At 36.8% G+C, this 27691-nt stretch overlaps 1 long non-coding RNA gene and 1 pseudogene across 1 annotated transcript; both read right to left on the reverse strand.

The window, feature by feature from the left end:
* LOC134520275 (NAD(P) transhydrogenase, mitochondrial-like) overlaps window positions 1-10557 on the reverse strand; it is an 11410-nt pseudogene extending 853 nt beyond the window's left edge.
* Window positions 10558-19905: 9348 nt separating this feature from the next.
* On the reverse strand, window positions 19906-27345 carry LOC134520646 (uncharacterized). Its single transcript, XR_010072489.1, has 3 exons — window positions 27233-27345; window positions 21113-21200; window positions 19906-20068 (listed from the first exon to the last, which is right to left on the reverse strand). It is a non-coding gene; the product is annotated as an uncharacterized LOC134520646 (long non-coding RNA).
* Between the last annotated feature and the right edge of the window lie 346 nt (window positions 27346-27691).

The raw sequence follows: 27691 nt of genomic DNA on the forward strand, positions 1-27691 counted from the left end.
CTTAATGGGTTTGCGAAATGTGATGTCTGCAAAAGCAGCAATGATTTCTCTACCAAACATGCTTACCCATGTGCCTACCAATTCTTTTCTTTTTTTTAAAGTTGTTCACAGTTTGCCCAGTAAAGTCAAGCTTAATGGTCTGTACATCTGTTCAGTCTCCTAGAGTCCTTATTAAAATCAGCATCACGTTCCAGCTTCCATTCCTCTTAACCTTTTTAAGCACAGGGCTGGCTATGCCTCCCAGGAGCCTGCCAACCAGAGAAGGCAAGGATGTTCTGGCTGTTACCACTTTTATATCTTCTGCAACAGCCCTCCAAGTGACTGAGATGCATGAGCCAAAGGAATTTAGTGTACTGTTACATGGAGAACAGCCTCCAGGTGTAAGGCAACCATAGGTCTACTTTGAGCAGAGAGGGGAATAAAAACAGTCTAATACAAAAATGTCTGTTTTCCCTCCTGTTTCTAAGTTCCTAAAATGCATGCAAATATAATGTCGACAAACTTAAAACATCAGATACAACAATGCAATCAAATTAGCCTCATTTACAGCAATGAAGCTACGCCTATTTCAGACATTTATGAAAAGTAGATACATCATCTTGCCTTTCCAGACTGAGTTTATAGGATGGACAGTGAGTCAGAAACATTTTAAGATTGTCAGCTGAAAAGATTTGATATGGCGTCTTCTCAGAGGCAGTAAATTCAAGATCCCTATGTACTAAATTTAGCTCGTAAACCTTCCTTTATGAGCTATCACCTCCATATTTGCTTGGAACAAAATCATATAGTTTGAGTCCCATCCATTAAGCTGGGTTCAGTGACACAAAGCAGCTCTAAAACAGATAAAGCAGTGAAGAATTCCTATGTGAAGGAAATATGGCCAGTGCAAGGTGATACAAAGATCTGAAAAGGTGCTGTTGAAATTACCAGATCCCCACCTGTCAGTGGCCTCTGGTCCATAGTCTCTGGTTTAATAGTTGTCAGGCTCAGGAGGAGGTGAGGGCCTAGAGGCAGTATAGAGCTGTTTTGGCCTTTCTTCCTGATGCTACAGATCATATGCATCTCCACAGAAATGATCAGAGCTGTTATGGCCTTCCTTACTTATGTAGTGTGGAATAGATTAGGAAAGATTTGCCATCCTCACAAATCTAGGATTTATACAGGGGAAAAAAAATCCAAAAGAGACAATTAAGTGGGTGAAAATTAAAACCACAAATCATTAACACCCTGAACATTGATTTTGTGAATGTGTGTTTTTAACACTGCAGTATTCTATTTGGAATTCATTATTTTATTGCAAATAAAGCCTCTGACCCTTTTAAAAATAATTTCTTTAATCTTCAGGGGAAGAGTGTATAAACATCTTGACTAGGTCTTTGAGTGTTTTCCATTGGATTTTTTAGTGTGGCTATACAAAAAACAACAGCACTTAATATTACTCTCTACAGCAGCCTGCTTTGCTGGGGGAGGCACTTTGGCAGTTCTCTTGCCTTTTTTCCATATCCCTCTCCTTTCAGAGGCCCCTCATCATGATGACCCATCCATTTGGCTAAGGGCTGCACGCAGCTGCATCTGAAAGAAGCCAACTGTATTCTTGGGTCAGCTGGAGAAACTGCTTGATTACAGCTGTAGGTATATACAGTGCTTCTAACGCCTGTAACTTAAGGGAGAGAAGACCTAGGTCTCACCTCAAGTTTCAGCAGAGGTGCAAACCAGATCAGCCGGCTACACAGCAAGCACTCAATAGCTTCAGGCAATCCAGTGCATAAAAACTATTTTATTTAAGGATTTTCTTCTACGTGTTTGGAACCATAGTCTCTTGTTCACATGCATTCATGAAATACTATAACTTTCTGCAATTTGTTATAATGAGAGAAGAATGATTAGCTGGCACTCAGTGCTTAACTGGCTTAACTCAGTGGCGAAGCTGTCCTGTAGACACGATGTGTGAAAACTGCATGTTTACTGACCTCCTTTAATATTTTCCACATATAGTTATCCTACAGAAATTAAACTCCCCTAAAATATCATGACATAAACTTTTTTGTTATTGTTGCAAATTGAAAATGAATATTGGCCAAAGCTTGTAATTCTTAGAGAAATCTCAGACTGAATAGCTGATTACCCTGCATAAATCTTGGCAGTGCTGGGTTACCCATTTTTAGGAAAAGCAAGAGATTTTTCATTTTATGAGAATTAACACGAAGAGGGAGGTGCAATGAAGTAACTTCAGTAACTTCATCTCATATTTCTTTGCTATAAACCAGTACCATTCGCAGGGTAAAAAAAAAAAGAATAATTCATTTAAGGTTTTTGCCCAAATTCTTTGTATTTCCACTACCCCCAGCTCTACACTAGAGGCGTTCATTATTTTTTAGGATGAGAAAAACTTCCATTAGATTTCACAGATATAAAGTGAGGCATTGGTCATTAAGGTCTAATCATAAAGAGCAGGTCTGACTTACATCATAGCTGGAATATATAATAGTAAAACCTCAAAATTCCAGGATATGACAAATGGTGTAAACCGGATGAAATTAAGATTAGTGTAGTCTTAGGTCTAGGACCTTGATGAACCCTTTTGCCTTATGCTGTATCATTACAAAAGGCTCAGGACTGTAGTACTACCAAGATGTATTATCAAGTGCGATACTTCTAGTTAACCAAAGTTTCTCATTAGAACTTAACATTAATTATGGTTGAAATTCACTACATCAGGAAGCATTCAGCTTTCACTAATGTCACGTATATCTGCGACACTATATTAAATGGGTTTACTGGTGACAAGTAGGCATCAAGCCCCCAAAATTTTGTACTTTCTGAACACATCTGAACAAAAGGTTTTACTGCAAACACAGGAAAGAAGAAATACAGCCTTGCCATTTGTGACCAAACATTTGTTATAACCTCATTCTTAGCTTATATTGTATTTTTAATGCCTATAATGCAAATTTTCAAATCTCTTGTACATTTGTACATCACTAAAATAATAGTAATACTTAGCACCAGTCTGCAACAGACAAGAAAGCAAAATCTGTGCCCTGGAACACTTACAATCAAGGATAAAAGTTAGCAGCAAGGACAGAAGAGTAGGCTTGTCAAGATGAAGCTGGACAATGCTCTAATAATGTGCACTTAATAATGTGCGCTCAGGTAGTCTACAAGTACATGACTCTGCAGCTTAGGTTTTCAAAACAGATTTCAAGGTAAAGAAAAATAGTACTCTGCTGGAACGCTCAGGACACTCCAGCTTCTGAGGAAGCATAGCATATCTATAGGAACAGAGATAATTAGGCATGATGTTGACTAATGGTTGTAGAGGCCTCTATTTGAGGGCAAAGCCCAGGCAGGAATGACTGCTAACATCACACGAGACACAGGTGGCATATAAGGAGAGAAGAAGTATTTAACAACTTTAATATTTGGATAACAAGCATAAATTGGATAGTTTCAAAGGAAGTTGAAACCAGAGTTTGACATGATGTGACAGTGAACACTCAAATATGCAGAATGTTACACAAGACCTGAGGTAGCTTGAAATTGAGTAATTGAACAAATATCTGAACTTTCCCTCAGGCTAATGATAGAATTAGACTCCTTTATTGTTTCAATAGCTTGGTCTAATCCAGCTTCAGTATAAATTCCAACAATTTCCTTAGGTTTCCTTCCTGCTGCAGATGCTGTGCCACATCTACCCAAAAATGACATTTGGCAAAGATCTGATCATGGCCTAAATGTGAACATATTAAATGAGCATATTGGTCAAAAAACAACTATAAGTCCATTAAAAGAATCCCAAAATAAATAGTTCATTTGCTGTAAATTCCCATGTAGTTTGTTTGGTAAGGGAGACTGCATTATTCTTCAGCTCATTAAAGTTTACTTTAACAAGCTGTGAAGCTGATACAGCAACGGTTCAACAGTTCAGTATTCCGTTGGTTTGTTTTGTTGTTTTGTTTTGGTTTTTTTTTAAAAAAAAAAACTTCAGCATCCCACTTGGCGTAATAATCACACATTTCAAACAGATTTTCAGAAAACCTTGTTTTTCAGCCATTTTAAAAAAACTTTTCTTCTTCTCCCTAAACTACCTTAACATTTTTCTGTAGCAAAACAAAGATGTTCTTTCTTTAAATAACATCACCCCTCTTACTTCTTATGAAACAGTACATTTCCCATTTCCTCAAAGTCAGTTGCTGGGTGAGATCCTTCAGAGAAGATCATTTAGCATTTTATAAAATATTAACTTACATTGTTGGTTTTATGAGTAAATCACGTTGCTGTTATTGCTTTTCCTAGTAGTTTTTAAAGTTCAATTGCCAGATTTAATGTACTAGGAACTGTTTATATACAGAATGGCTAGAACTTGGGCAAAGCTACGCAAGTTCTCTTATGGTATAAGACCACCACTCCAATCTGAAGGAATCGACTCTTTCAAGGCCAGTAGTATAAGCTCCATGCTGACATGTGAGTGCCAGTCAATACCCCGTCCATCATACCTGTGACGAGCAGGAATAGAATCGTTAGCATGTTTACACTGTTCAGTGAAGTGCCAGGTGGAAGTGCCTGTGCTATGGGTAAAGGAGCTATTAAAAAGCAGGGTAAAAATGAGGAAGGGCTCTCCTAGCACACATATACTGCTGGCAATCCTTGAGTTGGCTGGATATGTATATACAGCTACGCATCACGCAACACAGACATATTCTGATTTCTACACTGTCCTTGGCATTTAAGGAGTTCATTTGCCAAATCCTAATTCTAGAAAACCCACCAGACGTCTATCCAGTTGTCATAATTTCATTATTTACTATTATGAGCAAAATTCTGTCAGGGAGCCAGTCCCTGCAACATCTTATTTCTAACGTTTCCAAAGTAGATGCCCTAGTCTTACTTCACACAGAAAAGGGGACAAACTAGTGGTATTTCCATACCACATACACAATGCATGACAGGATAGCTCCATCCAGAGGACTGATGAACCAATCAAAGTACCCACAATTGCAAGACTGTTTGTTCTCAAGAAGAAATCCTTCTGCACACAAAGCTCAGCCAGACTAACTGTTTGGTATTTTAGTAACAGGCATATCTGCTCCACCTATGGCTGTCAGTCCCTGCAATTTAGTAAACACCACAGAAGGGAAAGAAAAATTAAATTCACATTTCAAGAAATGATATCATTTCTAAAATATTAAATAAGTGAAACAAAAGCAAATAAAAGTTTATACAAGCACCCAGTTAGCAGAAGATTGTTAGCTATCATCATTATTGGGTTTGGTCACGTAAGCAGATACGCTTTAGAATTTTTACTGAAAGACCATACAGGCATAATAGGAGCTGAAATCATTTGTTATTTTGCAGAACAAGACTCTTAGTCTCTTATTTCTTTTGAAAACTAGTCCACAGTTACAGCAATGGCTAGTATTACATACACATCTGACTAGATAAACATCCCCAGCTTATTTTACAGCACTGCTGCTGGCTAAAAAGTTTTGGATCTCTGCAGTGTGGTTTGTGGGATCCTGCAGGGTCTTGCAGACTTTCTACAGAATTTCTATAGGGCTAGATAAACATTCTGCAGAGTGCTTTGTTGATTCTTCATAATTCATGCCAAATTTTTCAGCTAACATTCAAGACTGTATTGTGGGTAGCCTTTAGCAAGTGCTGGATGTCTGTGGAAAAAGTTTACATTTATTTGCAATGAAGAGGTTCAAGAATTGCTTTCTTGATACTATCACCATAGTTGAGGGGAGTCCTGCAATACCAAGACTGCACAGTAACCCAGTGGTGTGCCTTGGATCCAATGCAAAAATTACCATACTAGCCACAGATGCTGTCAGCAGGACAGCATTCCACTAGTGGTGCCCAAGTAGGAACGGTGCCGAGTTTGGCAAACCTGGAAGGAAGCAAGCAAGCTCTAACACTGTATTGACTTTAGCACTAAAATATTCTTATTGCTAAAGCACTAGAAATTAAGACAGGCTACAGATACAGAATTAAAATACCAAAGACACTGGTCTCCTTGGAAACTGGTTGAGCTGGAAGAAAGATCCACCTATTGCAGATACAAGACAAAAAACTTAGGAATTTTTTTGGAAGGAATTCTCAGAAATGGAAGTGCTCCAGCTCCCATCATACTCAGTATTTCAGCCTTATTAATTATGGGAAAACAAAAGCAATTTCATATACAATTGCTTTGTAGTAGGAAATAGGACACAGTAATTATTCAGAACATAAAGCTTCAATAGCTGTAGGAAATAATTGATACATAGGGACCTAAAACATCTCTTACTACAATTCCTCTAGCCACTAGTTGTTCACATCAGACTGTTAGGAGTAAGGCTCTATGGAATCTAAGTCAGACTCTTAGTTAAACAAACACTCTCTAGCAAACCCAGCAAAAGAAATCCTTGAGACCAACATCAGCTTCTCTCCTAATCAACACAAAAGCCAAAGTCACTAACCTCCTCCTCCTCGTGTTCCCAGTCCTACCAAATTTGTTAAGCTAAGCTGTATAAGGCTACTTCCCTCCCCTCGCAAAGGAGCTAAGAGAATTAGCCCCCAGTTCCTCCTAGGATTCAACTGTATTTTGATGAAAAGAGAAACTAGTGAACTTCATCCTAAATTTCATATGACAGCCTGAAGTAAAGAGTACCCAGCAGTATTCCATAAGCCACTAAAGAAGCACTGAAAGCTACACCCCAATATGAGTGCCCAGGTATGCCGCAATTTTGAGAACCTTGGCAGATGGGTGGAGATCAAGGTGTGGCTATTCAATGACGTACTCAGCAATACATGAGAGCTGCCAAAACAACCAGACTGTGAAATGCAGTTACAAGCTGAGGAAGGTCAGAGATTTCAGTTCCTTTTGTAATGGTAAAACCTGCAAAATTAAATTATTTGTATTCAAAAATAAAATATTACATTGTGTTTCATACCCAAAGCATAAACAGACCATTGAGCAAGAAAGAACTGTTTACTTTTTAATGTTGTTTTCCTTTTTGTACAATGAAATAGAAATACAATAGTTACAGGAAATTTTAACCTAATTTAAGTCTTTTCCAAAAATACATTGCTAGAACATTTTGGGATGATGGCTTGTAAGAAACAGACCCAGAACAGCTCTTTTGAAGCCACTGTTTCTTATGTATGGGAGAGAGTTGGGTGAATGCACCCGCCAGAGTTTCCACACACATTTTGCCTACAGGCCAATTGCCTCTGGACACATTAGAAGACTGCCACAATCTGAGTGGCAAACTGACAGAGAAATAGTACCTTCCCCTCTTCTCTCTTGCCAAGTCTCAACCTCAACCTTTGAGAATTTCTACTGGCCTCCACAGTACCAGATACAAAATCCTCAGAGAATCAGCATTAAAACTAAATTAAATTTTTCAAATATTTCTTTCCCCACAAATTAATAAATTCTAATTCAGATCAACGGAGGCAGTTGGTAGATTCATAACAAGAAAATTGTTTCAGTTGAGAAAAATAAACGGGAAGTTCCAAAGACATCTAATGATTTCAGTGCTTTTTGAAGCATTAATTTTTTTTATTTCAGAACATTCTACTTCAACAAAACTTAAGCTTTTTATCAGCAATTAAGATCTTTCACCCCAATTTATACTCCTCCCTTAGTTAAGAATGCCACCTTTAGGAATTCAAGTACTTTCATAATACATTTCCCTAGCTTCTCAAAGAATAGTAAATTAATTAATAACACTTAACAAGGATGCTGTGAATCAGGCTCACGTACTATATAAGAAGCATACATACCCACTGTGCCACCCAGAGCAGTGGCTATAGACATCTGCACAAGTACTTCTGGTGAGGATTTCAGTGCTCCCACTGCTGCTTGCTCCTAAATCTCTGACACCCCAATCACACCAAGGGCATTCCCAAATCCAGATGTGTTCTGACCAGGCAACCCTGCCAGCACTCCTACACCACACACAACTGAGCTGAAATACATCATCTGAAAAACAAAGAAAAAAATAACATGTAGCATTGCTGTACTTCAAGTTTTACTCTTCATAAAGGAATACAGAAGCACTGAAAGGCTTTTAAAATTTTGAGAAGGACTGAGAACCAATAGTTTATCTTTAAAGATGAGAAAGATTTCTTCTTTGTTCATTAACACAAGTGATTATCCATTTCGAACTGTAAGACTTCTGCACATTCCTCCCTTCACAATTTCTGGTTTCTCTATTTCTTTATGACACCAATCCATCAAGCAACCGTGAAACTAATTAGCATCCCAGCAACTCAGTTCCAGGATCCATTGACATATATTTGAGTACATGTTTTCAATTATCATCAACACTGACATATTGTTTTCTAATATTAGTCTACAATGCCTCAGTTACTGCCTTATTCTTTATTGTTTTCAGGCTTATTCCTTAACACTCTGTCCCAAGAGAAAAACATTTATCACATTAGTTCAAGCTGAAAAATGTTACACCTTTGGTAGATTTGCCCTGCACTGGACAAATTTAAAACTGTTTTAGCAATTATATTCTTAGATGGGTAAAAGCGGTGTATTTTATCAAGCTAAATATGAAGTTATGATTCTCTCATATTTTGATTTTAGATGTTTTGATATAAGAAGTGCTCTCAAATTCCTACATGACCTCATTTAGTAAACATGTGGTCTTCCTTCTCATATTTAAAGAGCACATGGTGACTTAATTTTAAATAATAGTCTTTTAACCTGCATTACTGAATGAGTTGAAAGCATGATCCAAAATACTATAGTCAGAAAAATCCATGATGCTCAAATCATAATTAACAGACAAATATTCAACAACATTCTTAGAACATTCAGAAAGGCCTAAGACTATGTGTTGGCTGGTATCTTCAAGGAACATTTATGGGCTTTTCAGAAGTCTAAGTCCAGAGACTTAAATCTGACAGAGGGGCAACTCTCATACTAAAAATACTGAGATGGAGCTAGTTTATAGATACTGTATCCTGAGGAGATTTGAGGTTGAACAGAGTAGCTGTATGACTGTATTGATGCAGCTTGTACTATAGCCTGTGGAAAAAATGCAACATAACAAACTTCCCAGAACAAATCCCAAGTACTCAAGCGTTCATTGTAAGACAACTATGAAAAAAATATTAGCTGCAGTGATTTTACACTTTATCTTTAAGAAGCAACAATGCAGCATATAATTTTGATCCAGTGTTTACCTAATTATTAACCTCACAATGAATCAGGTCAAAATTCAGCTGTAAGAATTAGTCTCCTTTATTTGTATGCAGAATACAAACTGAAAATATCTCCTACTGCTTCCAGTTCAGTCTGAACTTCTCAGTCTTTGAGGCATTTATTACTTTTAAGATTTTATTGATGCATTCCTTCTGTGTATTATAGCACAGAGGGAGATGTTTTACTTTATTCTTTTAATACAGATATGAGCTATTCTAGTAAGGTAATACAATATCATTTCAAAGAATGGAGTTCCAATGTAAAACTAACTGTGAAACAACCATTTGGAAAATAAGCTTTGTTACTATGTGTGTTGATTGCCATGTGACCTTCTGATAAGTTCCAGGACATCCATCAGACTTCTCTCCAGTAATGGTATTATTTAAAAACAAAACAAAACAAAACAAAACAAAACACCTTTAAAGAATTAATGAAATCCAACACCTCATTTCTTCCAGATTTAGTGCTGAATGCTTTTCTAGGATGTAGGAAACCTTAAGGGCAGGTAAGAGAACCTTTTCAGGTCTGATTACTATCAGATTATTTTCTTCCCAAAATAATTCCTTTCTCTGGCTTTAGTAAAGATAATTGCCAATTAGATTCTACCTCTAATAAGAAATAGCTCAGTTTTAATAAGTTTTGAACGCTACGTGCATCTGGAGATGGATTTAAAAATAGCAAATAAAAGTAAATGTGGTCTCTCTCTTGATGTACTTACACTCTAAACTAGATACAGGTTGGTACTTCTGCAAATGAATTAAGTTCTTTGATGAATGTTACTGCTTTGTAACTGACTGAATATTATGGAACTGGAAATGCAAAGCTGTTTTTCTTGAATGAAACATAGCACAGTCAAAGGAATATGCTCAAATAAGGACAGTAGAGAAAAGGCATAAAATTGTTTCCCTGGCCCTAGGGATAACAGATTCCATGATCTAATGAAGAGGGGTGGCACATATTTGCCCATATAAGTGAATAGTTTTCTGTGAGGGTCTGATTTGGTACATACCCCTCGTTCCTTTCTGCTTGTAGCATTAATATTTCAGGCAGAATCAGGCTCCAGTTTTGTTAGCCAAGACCACCCTCCTAGTTTTTGATTACTTAACTATTGAACAGAAGAAAACACAGCGTTGAATAACCTGTTCAATGTTATGTCCAAGGCATAGAGAGGTACCATATCCTCCTATAAACACTGCTTTAGGGAGAAGGCAGAGATAATCATATTCTGGAGTAGGTCATTTGAACATATCCAGCATTTTGTGTCATTAAGAAACTACCCATTCAGAAACATTAATTTTACCTGTAAGAATTAGCAAGTAAGATCTCCCAGGCATACGCTTTCTTTCTCTGCCCATCCCTTTATATTAAAACTGGTGTAACTTATTTTGTATTCTGCAGCTTATTCTAGTTGCAAATTCAGTTCCCATACGGTGTCTGACTTTTCCTTCCTTTCCTTTTAGCAGGAGCATTTTCAATTGTATTAACTATTTGAGCTCTTTTTAAATAGATTGCTTGTTCTCGCTCAAAGTCAGGCCTTCCTTACCCATCTTATTTCCTAAACTAGCATGGCTATGGTACTATATATGGTATGTTTGCTTAGTTTTTTCATTTGCTACTTAGATGGAACTTTTTGTTGACTGTTTATGCTATTTTTTAAAAATAATTTTATCAAATTCTACCTTTGTTTTTCCTTGAGAATTACAAAACATGATTCTAGATTAAGTTATCTAATTTATCTGCTTTTCCAGTCTTTAGTTTTAAGAACTACCCTATAATCTTTTTAATTAGTGCAAATAGCCTTTCATTTTCCATTAGGTAGAACCCATCCTTCTGTTGCAAACTCTATTTATTCCATAGGTTTCCTAGTTTCTAAAAAATTCTAAACACATCTTTCTTTCCTATTGATGCAGACTTTGTCTCTATACATGGGTTTGGGGAGCATTTTAGAAAAATACTAGCATGAAGGTTCTCGTCTTTAATCACTGAAAAAATTGAGTTGTGATCCTAGCATCTGTTTTCCACCTTTATCACATCACCGGTTGACCAGAGATTACTATTCAGAACTCAGAAACTGACTGGATAGCTTATGAAATCTGCTATATCTGCACCCACAGACAAATTAGTATGAGGTTCTAATAAGCACGACAAACCCACTGATTGAAATAACTGGAGAGACAACAGGTAAGCATAAAGCCAATGCTTATATTGGTATTCCTATATTTACAAGTAACAATTATTATAAAAGCCTTTGCCCATAAAATCTCTTTGCATGAATATGCATCATGGATCTAAGTAAAGATGAAAACAGCACTGTTTAGTGCCTGGAGTAAAAGTTTTGAGGCAGGAACTCATAAATTCTAATCTCATTTGTAATTCACTTTGGGTAAGTCATTAACCTTGTTTTGGCTTCCTGTAGGTCCCTCCTAATGAAATTGAACTCAAATCTGTCATAACGAAGCATATGAGAGAAGAAAGCAGCAGATAGAAAGTACACTTAGCAATAATAAATACAATTTCTGGTATGAGAGGCAAATGGAGGCCAGGTGTGACTCCCTGGGTAGTGTGATAACCACTATTCCAAGCAAGAACAAATCTGGTCACCATTTGAGTAAAACAAGGATTAGGAGAAACAACCATCAGTCCTAAAATACCTGCCAAACCTATAAAGAAAAAAATATGCACTCAGAAGAATAAAAATCCCACTTTTCTTTATTAACCATAAAATAAAAACAGGCGTAGAACCCAAACCCTACTTCCGCTGAAGCTGTGTCACTGACACCAACGGTGGCAGAAGGCATTTCCTGCACCTAACTTCTATACATTGTTTTTGCCAGAAATCTAGTTTTGGAATTCTAGAATCTTTGTCAACCTGAGGATGAAGTGAACCCCAGGATCCTGAACCCCAGGATCCAGCAGATGCACAGGGGACTGCCAAACTAAATTTCTTAAATAAAAAATATTCTACTTGGGCAAATAAGGAGAAATAGTTCATCAAAAAAGCAAAATCAAATATGTCATAAATTCCCCAGTGACTTCTCAAAACCTTTACTGCTTTAGTAGGAATACAGACCACAGTGTAGCATCTGAACATTGTTAAAAGATGCAGACCACACAAAGAGTTCAACAATACTTCCTTGGGAGAAAATATTATTGCTCCCAGTACTAGTCTCTTTGACCATATGTGTTGGTGGTTTAAGGAAACGTTTTTCCCTCTTTAGGAAAAGACTAGATCATTTCATTAATCCAAGATAATATGATATTTTACTTGGAGACATATTTTGTCATCACTTGCACAATGTTTTGTTAAATATACCCAAGTAAGCTCTGAGCAAATCAATGTACAGTATGAATTTCTCCAATCAAGACAAAGCCCAATGCAGAAAGATATCACAATCTCACTCTTAGAGATCACGGGAGTTTAAATTACAGATGGACTATCATTTTAGGAGGTTTTTAATAAAAACCTTTATACTTGTATACAAATTGCCTGACATTAATCAAAGAAAATAGATCTTCAAACAAGGATGATACTTTGAACAAAACATTTTAAGTCAGTGACCCTGGGACGAGGCAGTAAGGAAGGCAGTAAGTCTTTCAGATGCTGTACAAAGCTTGGTTATGGAACAGTTCACTAAGTGAAACAGACTTCCTTCTCTGTTTTCATCCTTTAAAAATCGACTTTCTTACCAACAAAAATTGCTTCCCTTGGACTAATAGATAGTTCTACTGTTACTCATTTACCTTGAACAGGAGCTCTGAAGGCAGTGAACCTTTTGAAAGGTGTGCTATATGTATCCTTTTCTGTTATCATTTGCATTATTCTTTTTTCATTCTATCATTATTTTTAAAGGCAGTTAATGCAAAGAGCGTAACAATCTTGTTTATGAGGAAAATATTATTCAACATAATAAAAACCTTGCTATATGATCCATTTTCCATTTCATACATATATTTCACCACAGATAATGACATCTGGAGCTATGAAGTATATACAGGCCCTGATCCAAAAGCTTTTGAGAACAGCCTACGTTAATTTCAATTGGCCCTGGACTGGGTCCCTAACCTATACCATATTGGCTCTTTATTTCATACATAATTAATATCAGAAGAAGTTTCTTGGTAACAAAAGGTATACAATGATTCACCAAGGATCCTGAAAAGTTCAATTTTTAGCCTTTTATTCAATTGGAAAACAACATGATATGTGAGCAACCCTGATTTACCACTGCTTTTCAATGTTAATTCACTCTACCTTTCAGGAGCTCATTTTATTTTTACATAACTATTCCTAGCATGTCCCATCATTTAAATGCCAAACTAGCAACAAGAAATACAGACAAATTAATTCCCTTGTACCTTTTATATAAATTCCAGCTGTGGTCATCATTTTCTTAGCTTATAAGAGAATGTCTCTTCCTGTTCTTGTGCCTTTTTTTTTTTAATAGTAATGGGTGCTGTACTTGAGAACGGTTATTGAAAAAACACTTTACACCTTCCTGTTGTAGAACAAAGCAATCATTATTATGGAATCATAGAATAGTTTGGGTTGGAATGGACCTTTAAAGGCCATCTACTTCAATCCCCTGCAATGAGCAGGGACATCTTCAACTAGATCAGGTTGCTCAGAGCCCCGTCCAACCTGACTTTGAACGTTTCCAGGGACGGGGCATCCATCACCTCTCTGGGCAACATAAGCCAGTGTTTTGCCACCCTTATTGTAGAAAATTTTGATTCTTATTGTATCTTGCCTTTCATCATATTATGGACTGACCCTTCAGGCAAAGTTCTCTTACAGTTACTCACTTGTCCTTCTGACATTAGTGGGATTACTCACATGAATAAACAGAATGGGATTTAGCCTTTGCCTTATACTGATTATGATAACCCTTGGTCTGTAACATAGAACTGACCATTGAATTCAGTCAGTTGTAAAAACCACCTTTGTGTTTTTACTGCACCAAATCTGGCCCAATGTATTTCAGGTATAATACACTTGACACTGGAGGGAAAAAATAACAAACAAAAAACTCAAAACACACACAAACATGAAAAAGCCCAGAAAACAAACACTGAATAAGAAAAACTACCTAAATCCTAGACTACATTCCTTAAAAGCTGAACATGAATATGCTTCTTTTTACAAACACTTTGTTAGCCAAACAGTAATTCCAGTCTGCCAATATTTAAATGTTTAGCATGACTGTACTTTGATTTAATGCTACCTGTAGGCAAATATGGATTCTTGTCAATCTTCAACTCACCATGACTACATAAATTAAGCCTTCCTCTTTACTACATCCAAAATAAACTTAACTGAAAAAGCACCAGTCTATCTCAAGAAACATCTTGCATACAGAAAATTTCAGCCAGCATACAAGTAATACCAGTTTTCGCAGATCTTAAGACTGCCTCCTGATTTAACTGTATATCTAGGTCCTTTTTTCCTCCCAGAATAAGGGGCCAAAGGATATAGGAAGGTATGAGGGCTACTGCTATTACAACAGAGACTACGCAGGATATAGCCTAATGATGTCATGTCAGGGATGGAATAGATTTCATATTCTGAGGCTAAAACCCTGCTTGTTTCAATAGAAAACCACTGTACCTTTATAAGCAACAATGCTCTACCTCTCCTGACCTTGGCAAAAGATGTAGTAAGTGTCATCAAACCATTTGGCCTTTGAAGTACTTGCACTACGTGAAGTCCTTTTGAGCGTACAGCTCACCTATTCATACTTGTCAGCACCTTTGTTCAATACATACTGATTTGAGTCCATAAACTATCTAGCGCTTGAAGTCATATTGCTTAAGGCACAGTTCAGTAGCTCAGGAGACCGGCCGATTCTCAGTAAGGCATTCTTTAAAATCAAAAGTGTAAAATACAACAGTAGTTTTAAAGTATTAAAATTTTTATGAATTTCTTTTTGCACCATATTTTAGTCCTTGAAACATGCAAGAAATTCCCTTCATCACATTATCATGTAGACATTGAATGATAATGTTTCCTTGGAATGACTAAACTCACTAACAAAATCACTGCTTTCATACAACACATTTTATACTTTTTTATCAAAAAATGTTTAAGTGGTGTTGAAACTCACCTTCATTACCAAAATTCTTCTAATGACATGATCAATAGCCCCACAATCTAAATCGTTCTGTTGTTCAAAGAGAAAAATATTCTTTCTCAGGAGAAACAGCTTTAATAATTTCAAGATGTTATTGGAATAAAGGCTACTGGCTTGAGTAGCCATTCTACTTGGCAAGTCCTTGTAACCAGTGTTCACCACACCCTGATGAGAAAGAAAAATAAATAGTTGTCAAAGCTTTCATGTACTGGAAACTTTTCACATGTTCTCCACAGATCTGATGCCTGTTTTATACATGCTAGTAAATCAAATTTGCATATTACTGCAGACACGAGTTGCTAAAGCTTTCTTTTACAAGTTGAGGATTCTGTTTAAAACTAATAGCTTACTCTGATGCATGACCAGAGAAAGTCAGCAATTTTGTCAGGAAGCCAGAGACTAAATGAGCTGGGAGGCCAGTTGGGGAACTGGTTACAAAACCATATGGTGCTTATTTTTGAGAATAAGAAATAACTACTTCTTCAAATTCGAAAACACCTCATGATTGTCTGATAAGAATCACATTGCACAATGTGTTTCACAGATTAACTGCACTCCAGTCAATCCCAAGGAAGAAGATAGAGATACCTTCAAAACTTAAATTCTTTGCAAGTACATCTGGATTAAGATCATGTTTCTTTAACATCCCTTCACATTATTATGAATGCAGAACATCAAAAACCCACAAAAGAATTCTAATGCCATGCTCTGAAAACAACTTATATTGAATTCTGATCTTGAACGCTGTACCCTAAATTATTGTTTCTTCTTTCATTGTATCATTCCAGGATAGCCATCTGGGCATTACAGTTGCCAGTTCATCCCATATGCAGCCACACATTTTAGCTTCAATACACATCCTGGAGTAAGTCATGACATGATGTCAAGTATGGCAGCCACAGAAGTCAATACAAGGTAAAAATGAAATATTTTTAGCTGGAATGTTCTTTTCACCTAGTTTTCCAGAATAGGCCAATGCATGTATCTAATACTTGGAGGACAGTGAAGACTGCAAGCATTCTGCTATTGCTTTATATTTCACTTCCCAAGTTGGTTCCTGATGAGAGACTTAGGTAAATTCCCACACACTGAAATAACAACATTTTTAATTGCTTCAAGTAATGGGTCTTTACAAAGGAAAACTAATAACACAGAACTAGAAAGAGGGCAAAATTGCAGCATTATAGTTACTACTGAAGAGGAACAGAATAGCAGGTGCATAGAGGATATTTCTCAGGCACAATTTGTATTTGTTTTCACACTACGAGACTCTCACAACTTGGGTAAGTTTTTCACTATGTAAGCTGGGCATTTAAATTAATAGATTTAACAAACCTGTGAGCCCTACGGCATATATGCAGGCCTTCTGTGTACCTAAAGCCCACAGCTCCACCAACACAAACACAGTGCAAGATGGGACACGCAGTCTAGGTAGCCCACATGGAGAGGAGAGGCAACCAATACCCAAACTGTTGATTATATGTTACATTAGATCAGTTCAGGCACATACAACCTGACTCAGAACAAAATACTTGGAAATGGTTCAATAACAGGAGTCTTTAAATTTGCAAGATCTACATAAAATCTAAGTATTTCAATTCAAAATTTCAACAGAAAACTAGCAGAAAAATTTCTCCCCGCCAGAGAAAAAGGTCTAACTAGGCTTTTCCAGTTAAGAGAAGATGATGATAGCAAATTTATTCTCAGCTCTGCTAAACAGAATTATGCAGACTTGACTATCCTTAATCAGGCCCCAATATTACAAATTTAAAACAGTTTTGGCAACCAATTTAGCAGAAAGCTGGAGATGCAAAACAAAAAATAAAAAATCAAGAGACAAAGCTAGGCCCTCCTAGAAGAACAGTGTAGGCTAACAAGTCTATGAACATTTGATATCATCAGTTTTATGATGCTTGTCTTACAATTCTTCAAGTTTTAACTGCTAGAACCAGATCACTACAGAAAAATAATCTTCCATTGAAAAAGAAAAATATGACTAAAGAAATAAGTTGGAAATGTGCCCCCTGAAGAGATAAATAAAAGAAAAAGTCTAAGATTGATTACAACTTCACACATTTTGAAAATGGTCTCCCATCTTCTTAAGTATATCATGACTTCAGACTGCGCTGTTCTGAAAAAAACCCCAACTGGTAAAGCTTGAATTGTCTAGACAATACTCTAATATATGCTCTGGCAGCAGACTTTTATATCATCTTACCAGTATAAAATGCATGATTTTTCTTTCCCAGATCACACCTGAACTTAGTCTTCATCTAAAAACAATATTCCTCTGAATGGTAATCCGTTAAAGTTTACCATTCATATTGTAAAATAGTGACACAGAACTTTTTTTCATATTGAAATTAAACAAATCTCTAAATTGATCTTTCTCCTTTTCTATATTTGGAAGTAGACATTCAAAATTCTTGTTAATAAAGCTCTAGGGATTAATTAATAAGGGCATTTATGGATATAATTGTTAAAAATGATGTTACCATGCTTATAAAAGTCACAACACATAAAACATTCAAAGATGGAACGGTGTCTGGATAATATTCCAATTTGTGGTTTCATTACTTATGAAAGACTCTGCTTTGTTATCCTAGAACACATTGGTAAGGATTCCATGACAAACTTCAGCAGTGTCTTCAAAGACAGTCAAGTCTTTATTACTATAACATCTATTACTTTTTCATTTGTTAGAGCAACACTGACATTATTTGTACTTTCTCTGGACATCAATTATTTCTAAATGCTGATGTATAATCAACACACCTTACAAATGTAAAGTTCTACAGGATGAGTAATTTCTACTTTACCTCCAGCCTCAGCTCCATAATTACTGATCATTCTCTCAGTAACTCCACCATACTCGTAGTGATTAGACTCTTAGTGATTAGAATTGGACCTTTCTTCACCAATTTCATGTTTAAGAAAGCAAACCAAGCAAGCTTAATAATTCTTACTAGAAATATAGAGGGTACGTGGGGAGATACATAATACACACTGGGTGCTTTCAGAAGTGTAAAATATTAATCACATTTAATATGAATTGAAAATTACTAGGAAATAATGAGCAAAGAAGGAAATACTCTAAACCATTGCATAAGAATGAAATCAAACCTAATCCTGAAGCCTTTACTCATTAATAGTTTTAACTACATATCTAGATACACACATATTAATTAACAACATATGTTTAGAATTGCAGTACAAACCATCACTGCTACAATACCAAGGTCCCAACTCAATCTCATAAATGCAGAGGAACAGCTGTTTTTGTGCAGATATCCATTTTATTTTTATGAGGGCCAGGTGACACAGTCCCCTGACATCGATATAGCATCAGAGCCCAATCACATCTACACAACTGTCTCAATAAAATGCAAAAAAAAAAAGGCATTTCCTGATGACAAGTAAACAGATTCCCAAAGGATGTGAGAAGAACCACAGAAGTTCAGTTGCTTGGGACACAAACTTGACTATTCAAATAAAAAGGGACTGTAGTTAATGGATTACACTGGCAGAGGAATGGACTAAATGACGTAACAGGGTTTTCTATCCTAAATAATTATGATTTGTTTTCTAGTTTTTGAAAGTTTGAATATGAAGCAGTTTGACAGGCAGGAAGATGGAATCTATAGCAGAATGCCAGCTAGAAGCCTTAGGAGGAATAACACCATGTACCAGTATAGGCTTGGGACCAATGACTGGAAAGCAGCTTTGTAGAAAAAGACCTGGGGTCTTTGTGCACACCACATTGACCATGAACCAGCAATGTGCCCTTGTGGAAAAGGTGGCCACCAGCACCCTGGACATAAATTGCAGTGTTAACACGTGAGCACACAATTAATGCACCCATGAACACCCAATTATTACATGCATGAGTGCCTAATTAGTTCATGTGTGAGCACTGTAGTGAGCATAAATTGCAAGGTTTGGTGGCAGGGGCTGCAGAGGTGACCTGAGCAGAAGGCCATGAACCGCCCTGTGCCATCCAGTTCCAGCTGGCTCTGAAACCCATGTAAACACCATCTCACACCCCAAAAGCTGCCAGAGCAGCACATGGCACCCCTACTCACATGTGAGCAGGAGCTACTAAGGTGGGAGATGTGAAGACGTATAAAGAGACACATGGGGTGCTGAGGAGACAGGCACCCAGTGAGACACTCTTGGAAGCAGGCATTCCATAGCAAAGGGAATTCCATACCTGAAGGAATCATGGCCCAAGGATGACCCATGCTGGGGCAGGGGCAGCTGTGAGGGACGGGTCAGAAACAGTTGCACAGAACCCCACGCTCAAAGGAATTGGGACGGCCTTAGAGAAAATGAGGAAAGTTGAGACTAGGAAGAAGGGAGGAGGATGATTATGTTTGTCTTAAGTTGGGCCTGGGAAGCAGGGAAGAAGCATACTTAAGGTTTTTTTAATTATGTTCTCTTTCTGAATACTCAAATCACTAATTTGAAGTTTGTGTTAACTAGCAATAAATTAAGTAAAAATTCTGCAAGTTATTGCCGGTGACAGAGAAAACTGGCAGATTTTTTTCTATGAGCATCCTTCAGGGCAAAGGACAGCAGAACTTTGACCAGAATATTTTATAAAGTGTTAAGCAGTGTTCTAGATTCTAAGCCATATTTTCTTACTTTATCTGGTATCAAATCCCCTGACAGCAACTCCCATTGCTTTGGCAGCTCCTGCTGCAGCCAGTCCAGCAACGCCACCACCAATTATCAGCATCTAGAGAGATCAAACAGATAGTAAAGTGCATTCTATGTTCACTTATTCCATCACATGCTGTGTCTGCAGTATGCCTTATCTTCAAAAGCACTTGAACTTTAAAGAGCATCAGAGGCTAAAAACTATAAGTACTTCAGGGAAGTAAAAAAAAAAAAATCTTATCTCAACAATGGAACATAGTTAAACAGCTGGTTTAGGCTATAAAAGCAGGTGTCATCTGTAAAAAAGGTGCCATATGTAGGAAATAAGATTGAAATAAGTTTGAAAAACATAAAGTTAAACAAAACCTGACTAGGGCCACTTTTTCTGTTCCACAGGACACAGACCTTAACTCAAACTTTAATAACAAAGGATTTAACCCTATTTGTTCAGCTATGCAAATATATTCCTTCACTATAGCTTTTCTCAGATATGAATTCTAACGGGTATGCTGAAATGGGTATCAGAAGCCAGAGTTCAGTCTCAGAATGACAAAATACACTGCGTTAAGATCCTTAGAAAAAACAACCAACAACGAGTATCCTTCTGAGGTATAACATGATTTAAGATATTTTTACACTTAAAATAATTGCGATTGATTGAGCATTTACCAAAAATAAATGAAAAACCTAAGACAGGACTAAAACATACATTCACCTACAAACTTCAGTTGCCCCTGGCTGTACTGCATTAAGGTGGGTGAGAACAGACAGAAGTCCTTCGTGTTAGTTTCCCACCAAGCAGAAGCAGATCTAGTACAGCGTCCTTTTTGGGACGATCCTGTGAACAATCTGATCCTGACCCTTTGGGGAAGTCTTAAAAGGTTCTAATCAGGAAAATTCTGCATTCAGAAATGCTCAAATGAAGTTAAATCAACTTTTACAGGATGGCTCAAACATCTAAAGCCAGTACCATCCAGCAAACCCAAATAATATCACAAGAAATCAAACACTATTAGCTATCTTTTAGAAGGGTGACATGGGAGAGCTGAACTGCTTTGTTACACTAGTAATCTAGCTTTCCAAGGCAAAATTTTACTGTCATTATCAGTTGTAGCAACTGTACCTTCACAGGAGAAACTTGTCCTGCTGCCGTTATCTGACCAGTAAAATCCCTGCCCAAAGAATTAGATGCCAGCACTACTGATTTGTACCTGTAACATGTAAACAGATAACATTGTTGATAGGTAGTGATAAGATCAGAAAACATTCAAGTATCCACACCAAAAATATGCCATGAAATATCACACTCCCTTAGAGTTCCAATCTCAGTATACAAATTACAGAAGCAGAGCCAAAACCTCTTGAGAAAAATACACAAACCAAATCAATTAGATAATTAATAGAAGCCTCATAACTACAATAGCATAATGGACATCTTAAAACAATAGATTTTGAAACAGTATATTCAAGTGTTATTCCAATTTATACCAGTGGCTTGAAAATGAAATGCTTGATGGAGGACAAATACTGGGAAAAGAATGCATACCAAAGGTGGTGACTCATAGTATAAAGTGCTTCTTGCAAATGCAATATTTGAATTATTTATTTTTAATTCTGTGGATCAGCTGACATGCCTATACTTGACTGTCATCCCACTTGCACAGAATGTGGACAGTGCACAGGGCTGCTCATAACTATTCCAGGAATTTACAGCACTGATTCCCTTGCTAAATTAACAATAAACTTTACATGAACTGGAAAACAGGACAAACCTTCCAGTTACCTTCAAAATGAAGCATGTTTGAAACACAAGCTGCATTCATAGTTATGTGCTGCTTAAGCGTTCCTGTACAACTTATCTCTCCCAATAAAGCTATTGCTCAAAAATCTCTTCAATTTATTGTTCTTTGTTCAGAGAACAGGAGGTGGCCCAGAAAATATTCACTAAAATGCTGTCTTGTATCAATATTTTGTAGCTATATGGACCACACTAGAACAAAGAATATATCTTTGTTACAGCAGGCCTTTTTGTTAGCAACATTCAATACTCATGGAGGTTTTGGTGGGTGGGTTTTGAGGGTTTTTTTGGTTGTTGGGGTTTTTTTGGGGGGGTGTGTTTGTTTGGTTTTGATTTTGTTGTTTTGTTGGGGTTTTTTTTACTTATTGGGGAATTAAGGAAAGAATCACTGATTTCTTCAAAAGTGCTGCAGGTATCCCGTAATTTGAAGGCATAATTTGGAGGGAAGTTGCTGTTGTTTTGGGCTTGTTTTGTTAAAGAAAGATTTTCAGGCCAGTTAACTATGTGTTTCTTAATGCTTTATAGTATTTGGCCAAAAGGCCAAGCAACTTCAAGATTTTGCTTAGAAAAACTGAACACTGGGAGAACTCTTTTTCCATTTTTATTGTTGGGGTGTGTTTTTTTACTTAAAAATTTTTCTTCTTTTTTCAATGTTTAAAATAAAACTAAGCTGGGCATGGAGTAAAATCCTCGTTATCCTAAAAGGTAACAGATCTAAAACCAGATTAAGATCAGTGATCTAAATGCTGTAGCAGGGTGCATCCAGTGCAACTCTCCCAATTCCTTGGATAAAGATGCCAGAGAAGTTGGTCCATTGTCAGTAATGCAGGGTAAGATAGGCAGTCAATTCTGTGAATTCTTATACAACTCTACAAAATTAGTATTTTATAGCTAACAGTGAGTGATAATTATTCCTCCTGAAGTTAATGGCAGAATTTCTACTGGCTTCACTAAAGTGAAATTTCACCCAGTGGAAGGAAATAAAAGACTGGCAAAGATTAGAATTGCTAATACCCAAGTTGAGCCAAGACAAGACAGTCATTGTATACACATGCTTTCTATATTAGTCAAAAAACTGTTTTTCTTCTGTGGGTACCATCTGCTTCACTGTCACAGCCATACAATCCTGAGGTAATAAGTTATTTTGGTCTACAGGCAAATAAAAGGATAAATGTTAAAAACAAATATTTTAAGAGAAGTTGGTATAAATAAATAAAAAAATGAACATTTAGGGCCCTGTGTTAGAACACTGGACAGAAATCAGAGAGCTTGACACTAGGTTAATTAAATTTAAATAGCTTCAGAAAAAGAGAGAGAATGTGCAACAGGAAAATACCATTCATCTTTGTAGCCAGATTGCTTAAGTTTACCAGAGCTGTCATCGAGACCTTTTAGAGACTAGTTTCATGATTTTGTTTATGGTTCTGTAACGAGAAACAATATTGACTGCTGACATTATCATGGCTTGTAATTTTTCCCACCCTTAACTTCACTGTGGCTGACTACATGAAAAGTTATTTGTTTACCTTCATGTCCTGCAACAAAAGAGAAAAATACCCCTTTTAATAAGATAAGAAGGTGCAACTAAAGGGCACAATCTAAGTCACGAGGTCCAGTCTCCTTCAATTGCAAACACCACACATAATCCCTATCATAAACATAATTTGGCTTTGGAAATAGGTAAGTAGGAAATGTTTCTTAGTAAAGGTAATTTAAAGTGTGAGGTCACAGCCATAATTTCCTTACAGAGATACAAATGAAGGAGCAAATCTACTGAACCAAACTGTTATGCTGTGGGTGAAGGTCTTTCTTCATATCTGATCCAATTCAAACCTTACTGAAGTCAGGTGAAAGCTGCACAAAGTTGGAAAGATAAGTAGATTTTTATTTTTTTTTCCACATGTACAGGACAAAGTCTTGTTTTGTGTCTCTAGAGATGTAGGAATGCTATATATATATATTCATCACATGAAAGCCTGTCATTTAGATTATTATTCTACTGGGTCAATCTTATTCCAAGAGGGAAAAATTACTGGTAGATGATTCTCGATGATTTCCTGAAAGCATGGAGGGCCAAACCAGGTAGGATGCACACAATAAAGCAACTTCTTTCCATCCACCTGCAAGTAGGCATGGGTCACAGAAAAATGCTTTGCATCATTGTGCTGAGCCTGCCAACCAGAGTCAGGGTTAGTACTTACACAAAAGTCTCACTGTCACCTCTGTCTAGAGCTAGTTCCATCAGAATTAGAGTGAGGTTTCTTATTGGGATGATGTAAGAAACCTTGACATTAGAAAACTTAAATCGCAAGATATTAACCATGTCTCTTCTTCGCTGACACATTCTTAAACCAGCATCCCAATATAGTTCCAGCTCCCTCAAGTGTAGGATGTGAGGCTGAGGATCGAGATAAATACTGGCAACTGAACTTCATTGGAAACCAGTGGTGACAGCACTGTGGCAGTAAAGTGGGAATAGAAGAATATGATGAAGATTTAATTTCTCTTAACTCTTTTCTCCTTGGCAAGTCTAAGCCCGCATACACATGGCATATAGCATAAACATGCACATGATGACACAGAGTTATAATGGAATTGAGACAGGGTTAGTGTGAAAGCTGATGAGATCTCAAGCATTTACAGGGTACTCCAAAGAGTAATAGCATGAGAATACAGGTATCCGAGAAAATGAACCAATTCTCTCCTTTGATAGTAGCTTAGTGTTCACCTCTAGTGAGGAAGAGAAGGGAGGACAAATTGCTGCTGTACAGACTGCAGTAAGTGCCAAAACTTTTTGATAAATGGCTCTCCTCTAAAGCAACATGAGATCTTGGTTTGAATTGTTGTTCAGATTTAAAGAAAGCAAACTACTTACGGTTTGATTGATCTTCAGTCCCTACATGTCCCTTTGCTAGACGTACTATGATAAAGGCATTAGCCTCCGAGTACATCAGGCCAGCTGTACCTTATTCTTAAATTTAGTCAAGATTTTAAAAACTCTTGCATAAAAATATAGGTTTGGGGTTTTTTTACAATTTAACACAAAAAGTCAAGTCTATTGTTTACTGATTCTCAAGACACTTAGATATCCAAGTCCTGAACAGGTTTTGCAGAAACAAAATCCCAGGGAAGAGTTGTTTCTCTTTTCCATAGAGGATGTTAACAGCTAAGCAGGAGTGGCCCAAGGATCCTTCTTGCTATGAAAGGGCACTTAACTTTTTCGGATATATATAGAGCAGAAAAGAAATGCATAAAATTACTTTGCTACAGCATGTTAGGCTTGATGTGGAAAACAGAGGACTACATTCACTCTGTACCTCCACAGTGGAATGCTATGATATCATAAGCAGTGATATGAAAAACTGCTTTCAGATGATTTCTGAATAAAACATCAGTGGTAAGGCAGCAAGTGGCAGGGAAAATGCCTTGTTCAATGAAGCACTTATGCGTCTGATATCTTTAGCAAATTGATTCTGCTTGAGATGAACTGGTTCAAGTTTTAAACCATTTCAATATGTAGCCTATGTAAGTAAATAATTGGTTCAGTATTTAAACTAGTTGTTTGTGTTTTGGTTTTGTTGGGGTTTTTTTAACGAGTTCCTTATAGAAAGCTAAATGGCTTTGCAATCAGTTCCAAATCTGAATTGTTTCAAAATGTGTCTTATACTGAATGACAACGCGTCTTGACTGTTTGGTCAGTAATGCAATGTGATACTATGTGGGGAGGCAGAGTTCAAAACTAGCAGGGAGAATTTTGCACCTTTAGTTGTCAGAGGCTGCAAGTTTAGGAAGGGTGAGATTATTTTAACCAGTTCATACTGTCCCCAGGGCCAGGCCTCAAAATAAATGCAGCAACTTCAAAGACAGTATTACAGGTTCCACTCCAAGCTGAAGACAATCCTGTTTGCATGTTGTGATGAGTTCACACTTTCCTTTGCAAACAATCTTATATTGCACTCGTGCTTATGTGAGAGAATATCATGGAAAAATAATAAAAAGTGGTATGTTAAAGCTATGCCAAATATAAGACACATTTATTGTGCTGTCGATGGAATTTCTTACCATATGTCTCAATGGATTTACTAAAGTGAGTTTAGTTTTATACCTATAATAGCTATAATTCTTAGAAAGGGTATGTATAGCCTATTTTAGAAAAAGAAAGAGTGATGCTTAAGCATCAGAAAAAAAGAAAACAAGATACATGAGCCCTAAAAAAAAAGTTCAACCTTTTTGGTAAAGTGGTTGAAAACATTTCTTTAGGACCACTTGTGTAAAGCAGAAGCCAAAAAGCAGGGGAGTATTCCTAAAGCTCAAATTGTTATAGTTTCTAAACTGACGCTCACATTTACCTGACACAGATTAGGTTAATTCAGTTCCTTTTTCACTCTCTCCTTTGGGTTGTGCTGGGTGCCCCAACTCGTAAGGAAAACAATCCTTTGCTAGCTCTGTTTTTACTTCATGTAGACAGTATTTCAGCTGGTTCTTCCTCTTGCAATGACCGTCTGGAAAGCAGGCTCTAGAAACTGCCAGCATTGCTCTAGTCTCCCTTCTGAGATAATTCTACCTGTCTGGTAAAAAAGGACAAACAATAGCCCAGTATGATTTGGTACGCAAGAATAATAGTAGTGCACTGTCATTGTCTGGTAGTACTCTGCAGACGTCATGCTAAGAGCATCATATCCTTGAGCGACTTAGTCCATTGCTAGAACTGTAGCTTTGCATTCAGTAAGTTTGTCAGGAGGACTTGGTTCTAATCCTCGTTTTGATCCTTCCTAGATCCTCATTTAAGCTTGGACAGAAAACATATCATGATTGTTTAATTAAACATAGTAATAATAATTTAAGCTAGTATTAAGTCCAATTTAAGATTCAGCTTTAAATAATAATATAGAATCTTTTCCTTTGTGCTGACATCTACTATGTTCTCAATATTACTAAGTATAGATGTAACAGACCCTGGCACAGGATTGAGGCTGTAGGACCAGCAATAGTAAACAAAAGTGGATCAAATTAGTCTGCATTAAGTGACCAGAATTCCACCAGTCGTGCAGGTGACTTATCTGGCTAAACAATACACAAGCTAAGAGATTACTAAGAGAATGGTCTGGGACATACATAAAACAAGATCTCCAACACGAAAGAAATTTAATAGAAGTCTACAGCATTGGCATACATAATATCCGTTCTTTACTGCAAATATATGAAGCTACATCTTCTTGCTGAATGATTTCATACTATAGGTAATTCAACTAATGGTACAATTATGAAAAGAAACTTTGGATCTTCAGAATAAATATGGTTACATTATTCACATCAAGTGACAAACTTACCTTTAAAACAATACCTGAACCAAATATAGTTTTCACAACATTAATTACTGCTCCAGTTTCTTTGTATTGCTCAGTAGAGAACTTTGCTTCTTTGTCAGCGTTATGTTCCACTTACACTTTTATTTCTTGTTGTATTAAGGACTGGACACCCGTAAGAGAGTCTGCAACCCACTTCTCACCTCTGCATCTCTTTGGTAACTCCCACAACCAGGTCCTTATAGTAAACGCCTATAAAATAAAAGATATATCCAAATACAGACTTTACCCCCTAGTTCATATCAACCTAGTTTTTACTTAATTCCAAAGGCACAGATTGCATTTGAATACCCAATGGATGTCAGCAGACAAGTTTATCTAATTCCTTTATGAAGTTTGAAAGTTCCATCCATATACGAAATGCAGTAAATTTTTATGCGCATAAGTCATACTTAAAGATTATACTTAAAGTGCTATCACTGGCTGACCTTAGTGGGTTGGTTAGCGTGAGAGAAGGTGGCAGGATTGGGCCCCAAGTTTTCATAAATAACACAGAACATCTCCAGATGAACATTCCACTGTTAGTTTTTATAGTGCG

Source organism: Chroicocephalus ridibundus, chromosome 9 (genome assembly GCF_963924245.1).
Source record: "Chroicocephalus ridibundus chromosome 9, bChrRid1.1, whole genome shotgun sequence".
NCBI classification, from domain to species: Eukaryota; Metazoa; Chordata; class Aves; order Charadriiformes; family Laridae; genus Chroicocephalus; species Chroicocephalus ridibundus.